Source organism: Zingiber officinale, chromosome 8B (assembly GCF_018446385.1).
Source record: "Zingiber officinale cultivar Zhangliang chromosome 8B, Zo_v1.1, whole genome shotgun sequence".
In the NCBI taxonomy this organism is placed as follows: Eukaryota; Viridiplantae; Streptophyta; class Magnoliopsida; order Zingiberales; family Zingiberaceae; genus Zingiber; species Zingiber officinale.
The window spans coordinates 80,884,526-80,891,172 of NC_056001.1; the positions used below are offsets into that span (position 1 = coordinate 80,884,526).

The following is a 6,647-nucleotide window of genomic DNA, read 5'->3' on the forward strand; positions in this document are numbered from 1 at the left end:
GAGAACCAATGTTTGGTAGGTAGGTTAAGGTAAGAAACTGGATGAGTGACAGTGATGTCGTGTTTCGAGAAGGAACAAATCCTAGGTCACTGATCCAACTGAAGAAACTAGGAAGGTTTCCAAGTTGAGATCAAAATAGTGTCACTATATTTTACTACTCATGCATCTCACTATATTATTGTTCTAATCTTTGTTTTTCAGGGAATTGTCTAACTCTATTTTATAGAGAATGACCTGATCAGTCGATCGAACTAGAGGATTTGTTGACCGAACAAGGCTAACTCAGACCAGAGACTAGTTCAGACCAAAGCAGAGCATAGCCCCATCAAAACTTGATCGATCGACCAAACCAGAGGATGGGTCGACCAAACCAGAGGATCGGTCGACCGAACCTTCATGATGTGGCACAGATCAGACCAAGCTAAAGTAGAGAAGGCAACCTGGCTGATTGGTCGACCAAACTAGAGGATCGGTCAATCGAAAGATCTCTCATTTATGGCATTAAGTGCGAATCTCAGCGAATAGGGAAGGTTTAATGTTCGGTCAACCAAACATGGTGATCGGTCGATCAAATCATTAAATATTATTAATGCTCGAAGATCGGATCTAAGCAAAGAAGGAAGGGAGCAGGTTCAATCGACCGAACTCGAGGATTGGTTGACCGAACGATGTGATTCTTATAAAAAGGAGCTTGAGATTCGAGGCAGGCAATCAATTCTTTAGTTCATCTCTGTGCAAAGCTACTCGTGCTACTACTCTGCACTTCATCTTCAAGAAAGCTGCTGCTTCGTTCAAGTGTTGACTGAGCTTCATCTTCTATTTCTGTCGGTATATTTATTTAAGCTTGCATTGTACTTAACTTGAAAGAAGATAGTAGTTTGTTACTATCTTCTACTTATATTTGTATGCATTGCTTCTTTTTGAAGATCTCGAAAAGAATAATCATAGTGGATTGCCAACAATGTGGTCAAGGATCATGGGTCTTGGAGTAAGAGTCGACGTAGGCTCTGAATCAAGTAACACCTGAGTTGTTTGTTTTATTATACTATTTTCTGTTGCTTATTTTGATTTGTTTTATGATACAAAAAGAAAGAGTTTTTATTTATGAGCGATATTCACCCCTCCCCCCTCTATCACATTCTTACGATCCTTCACTATCATCCAATTCAAGTGGAGCTTTAGGGCAGTACACATGGCATTAGCATTGAAATTGTTGATGTATAGCAAAAAAGTTACTAAGTTAATACATGTCTAGGGGACCATATCCAAGGACTATCATTTTAACCAAGAGAGATTTTAACTACTTTACACATGGTTATAGCATTACCATTTTTTATGACTTGCAAAAAGTAATGATGTAAATTCACATTTCATTCGCCTATACTGAGAGAGAACTATCATGAGTGCATCTATTTTGAGCATATATCTTTACGATACAATCCTCTCTCACTCCTTAATTCAAGGTTCTACCTTTTTTTTAAACAAAAATAGTTTCTTTTTTTAAAAACTAAGATCCAAAGAGATATTGCTCTTAGAGACCAATCATTGTCAAACATCTGCCAATTCAATGGGTTATATTGTTTTTAAAGAGAGAGAATGAACACTATTAATCAAAAGAATATTTAATGCACACTACAAGAAAAAAGCCTTACAACAACAGTTTTTCACCGTTGTCGTAGCCCCTTTCGGACTGTTGTTAAAGGCTGTGTTGTTAAAGGGGGTACTCAAAGACAACATTTTTTAACTGTTGTCTTTGAAGACAAAGACAATAGTTTTTACAACGGTGAAAAACTGTTGTCTTTTCCTTCAAAGACAACAGTTTTTCACCGTTGTCTTTGAGCGTCTACCTTTAATAACAGGGTCTTCAACAACAGTTTTAAACTATTTACGACAACAGTGAAAAACCGTTGTCTTTTTTTTGATAAAAAATAAAAAAAATATATTAAAATTTATTATACAATTTTCTAGTATTATAAATCATTCAAAATACTAAATTTGTAAATAAAATTTAACATATAATTTTCTAACATTCAAAAATAATATTTACAACATTCCGAAGAAATTTCAAAACCATCCAACAAAATGACAACGACACTATTAAAACAAAGGTAGAACAACACAACATCCTAATCCTAGAAGAGTAACACAACATCCTAATCTTGATATCCAGTTTTGAAGAGTTGGATCATTTGAACTACTTTTACCATGTACAACACTAGAAGAGTAACAAAACACTGCTTCTTAATTCTCCTAATCCTTCATCTTCTTCATCCTTGCCATGTTTGCATCGTACTTGGATCGAAGTGGACCAAGTAGATAAAGAAAGAAGATAAACTAAATGTCTTCATCTTCTTCATCCTTGCTTCTTAATTCTCCTAATCCTTCATCTTCTTCATCCTTGCTTCTTAATTTTCCTAATCCTTCAAACTCCACCTGTAAGAAGAAGATAAAGAAATGTCACTTGATCTAAACTAAATGCCTATGAATAATAAAAAAATCTGAAATCTCATAAAGTAGACTTAATTCATTAATAATGCATCATATTGAATGCCTCTCCATGACTAGCTTAATAGCCTGTGCTATAGACATGTCTTCATTTGTTTCATACCTGAGTGTGTTAGCCTGTAAAGCGAGCAAGAGCTGTGAAACAATTGAGTCTTAGTTAATAACACCTTAGTTGTGAAATCAAATTAAGAGCATAAACTTGAGAATCCAATAAGAAAACAACATATAAGTAAAGCTTTAATAGTTGCACATACCTACAGCAACCTCAGTCCTCACCAAAGGACTTCCATCCACAGCAAGTTGTAGAAGATTTTTAATGATATTCAACTCAGACTTTAACTTTTCATTATCCTCAAAGTCCTCATCAACTCTATGTCCATTATCAAATGTGATAGATGCAACATCAATAAGAATCCCTAAAGCAAAAATAGCAGAAGCTCTAACCTGCCAAACAGATGTTGAACTACAAGAATTTTCCTAGTAAAACATAGACTACAAAGATGTATAAATTCTACCTCAGGCTATGGTTCCAACAATTAAGGTAAAATAGTTGCTACTCCATCTGCAAGAGAACCTATGATTTGTACTTCTAGAAAATCTTCCCAGAGCTTTCCCAGACATAAACAAAGCCATGGAGAAGTAAAGGTTCAGTTTGCCCATCACTTGGATTAGAAATTTGTAAATGCTTCAGGCATACATTTAACAAATTTGCTTGAATACATGCTTCTTGTCCCCGCCGATGTCCATCCACTACAACTGCCAAGACAAAAGCAGCCATTGCTCGCTGCTCAGCATAGGCATCCATGCTATCATGAAACTTGATAAAATATGTGTGACCACCATCTTTCACCATATCTACCTGACAAGACTGATATCATTAAAAAAAAAAGTAAACAATAAATTAGTCATTCTCTAGAAGCTAGCAAAAAGATAAAGGAACACCTAGATCAGGGTCAGCAGTCTAGCAAAAGATAAAGGACAAAAGTAGATTAGCATGGAGGATGGTTGTAATTACATCAGGTAAAGTATGTAGGAGTATACTTTTCAATCAGTATGGAGCAGAGATGAATGGTTATGTGTGTACCTAACACTGACAAAATAAGGGAATGCTAGCAAAGAGCATCAACACAACCAAAATCATGTCACATGGCATTTGTCAATGGCTATCCCAACAAGAAGGGTCCTATGCATGAGCTACTAAGCTCATGTGGACAAGGGCCAATGAGTAATCTTCTCAAACAAACAAAAAACATGGTACCATGTAGGTCATTCTCCTCCTCTTATCTGTATCCTTCCACTTCATCTTCCACCCCATAATCCCCCTCTCGATCACTAGAGAACAACACAACTAGAATTAACAATCTGGCACAATGCCAAACTAGCATAGAAGCGATTCAGTGCCAACTCCATGATTCGGCATGCATCTTCCTCAAACTTATATGACACAGATGTGTATCCAAGTGTGACATAAATGTTTCCAATTGTTTTTACACATGATCAATAGAGATCTTTGAAATTCCACTCGAAGTGTTGGGATCAAAGACATAAGTATGAATTGGGTAGATAAAGACTAAAGAGTCTAAGTATCAGAGTCCAATGCACATCATAACAAGATCACAATCCTTCAGCAAGAGGAATGGTTGGTAGATGACCTTGTCCAAATATGCATTAGTGGTTGTGTAGAATATCAATTCTATGAAGATGGTCCAAGTGTGAAGACACCATGGATGTAGCCAATTATTACTATATTTGACGGTCTACTTCACTAAGGAACAATTCCCTAAATTAGGAAAATCAATAATACTTAAGAAAATACTATACTTAAACATAAAAGGCATAAAATTAAGGAGTTGGAAATTTACCACTGTCTTAAGTGCCTACCTGAAGAACTATTGGTAGCTGTTCTGGTGGTTTCTTGTGTTCAGAGCCATGGGCTAGCCACACCTCAAAAGCTGTCAGTTGCTTGGTAAAGAATGGGCTTGGCTAATTTAAAAAAAAAAAGTAAAAAAATATTAGTGAAGAGTATCAAGTAAACAATGGATATGAAACAGGAGAGCAGTTAGCAGCTCTCATAATTCACTCAGCAAGTAAGAAATTGCGAAAGAGACTTGCAACTAACAGGTCTTGCCTAAACAGTCTCTGAAAAAGATCTGCGCAATTGCATTTAACACTATTGTCCACATTTCCTCTCTTGGAGAAGGCGCTAATTAAAGCCTCGTTGGCTTCATTGAGTAGAAGCTTGAGGCACACTTCCGCCTCTTCTTCCGATAGATCAATTCGATCCACGAGCGACTCAATTACCTGAGCCACACAATCTTTAAGAACCTCAACTAAAAATAAATAAAGACAAGAAAGCACACGAAAGAAACTAGCCCAGGGTTAAATCACAGTGAGAAAATCACCTTGTTGAACCGAAACTCCAAAGGGTCGGTCCCCAGGGCACTTGTGGTGGGCATGGCCAGCAGGGGTTGAACAACCACAGATTTGTAACTGCGAGCGGTGGATGCAAGATTGACAAGGAGTGGAGGAGGGAGAGGGAGGAGGGTGATGAGAAAATAAGCAGAGGCTCGATGGAGGAAGGGGTGGAGGAGGCGAGGATCTCGAAGAGAAAACAAGCGGAGGCTTGATAAGGAGGAGGAGAAGTAGCAGAGGTGAGCGAAGTGGAAGAAGCGAACCTGAGGCCCGTCTAGGATGGAAGGCAGTGGAGCATCTAGGGTTTTTGACGAGAAGATGCAGAAGGAAGAAGTAGAGGACACTTACTGTTAGTGGATTTCATGTCGGAGGTCTTGCCGGTGAGGGCGTCCTTAATGGACTCGTGGACTGCTGCTGCTCCTGCGCGGCTCCGGTGAGCGAGAGATTGTGAGAAAAGAGAAAAGAGGGACGGATTGAGAAGATAAAAGGGTGGAATGCGGCGGCAAAAAACTTTCGGGGAGAGGGAAAGAAAAAAAGCGGGGCAAAAATTGGCGAAGGGGAAAAAACGGCGAAGGAAAAAAAACACCAGTATTCAACGTCACTTAATCGAGAACGGCTTTTAAAAATTGTTGTCGTAATCCCAAAAAAAAGCGCACATAGACAACAGTTTTTAAAAACTGTTGTTGTAGCATTTAAAAACCGTTGTCGTAGTCTTAAAAAAACATAAATAGACAACGGTTTTTAAAAACCGTTGTCGTAGGCCAAAAAAATTGCTAAAAGACAACGATTTTTGTTAAAACCGTTGTTAAAAGGCAAAAAGACAACGGTTTGGTATAAAACCGTTGTCGTTTGAATGTTGTTGAATGACATTTTTCTTGTAGTGGCATCTTAGTATTTGAAGAAAGAACATAAGAAGGTTGATAAATAGGAATGAATTGGTTTTGCTACTTTAGGCAACTCGAAGAGAAAGTTAGGCGGCATATTAAAGGAACATTTTGGAGGGAAGTATATGATGTAGAATAATAAAATTTGGAGCATGAAGTTAGTAGAAAACAACAAGCAACTGAATTCCATTCATCTAGATTGACAGAGAGTTAGGCTATGTACGTGTTCTAAATGTTTGACACTTACACATGTTATGAAATGTTTGGTGAATTACACTCATTGAATCTCATACCAGAATAGAAAATATGCATGGTTCATTTGTTGACTTAATGATAACATAATGTTAGAGAAAGCTGATAAAACCATTTCAAGAAACCAAGAGGAAAGAGGCAATTTCCACTCAATTCAATAAACCACTGTTCCAAGTGACAAGACCATTTCAGAAATATATACTATTCCAGCAAACCTATAATCATTTGTATAAGAACAAAACCCATTCTCATTTATTATCATTTGTATAAGAACATTTCCTATATTCTTCTTCAAGTCAAGATAAAAAGAACTCATGTTTCAAAAATTTCTTTCTAATTATTTGAGAATGGAAGCATTGTCAAGACCTATAATAGTTGTTAATGGATTTAAAAATCAAATACCAAAATCTTAAAGTATGTTAGCTACTTTGCCACCATCATAACCATGCAATGCAGAGAACAAAGAAGACAACTAAGCTGCAAATATTAAGCAAGCTATGACCAAACTCAAGCATACAACAAAGGATCACTATTTTTATTCATCTTGTATTACTTCGCATACCTATTCATAAATATAATCTTGGATGCATTCTA

General features: G+C 36.9%; 1 long non-coding RNA gene across 2 annotated transcripts; it reads right to left on the bottom strand.

Annotated features, from left to right (window-relative positions):
* Nucleotides 1-2,373: 2,373 nt before the first annotated feature.
* On the bottom strand, nt 2,374-5,361 carry LOC122017747. Of its 2 annotated transcripts, XR_006121442.1 has the most exons (6): nt 4,908-5,361; nt 4,625-4,806; nt 4,387-4,488; nt 2,760-3,373; nt 2,609-2,640; nt 2,374-2,433 (listed from the first exon to the last, which is right to left on the bottom strand). It is a non-coding gene; the product is annotated as an uncharacterized LOC122017747 (long non-coding RNA). The 2 variants fall into 2 exon arrangements; XR_006121443.1 differs by lacking the exon at nt 2,609-2,640 and having other exon boundaries at nt 2,400-2,433.
* Between the last annotated feature and the right edge of the window lie 1,286 nt (nt 5,362-6,647).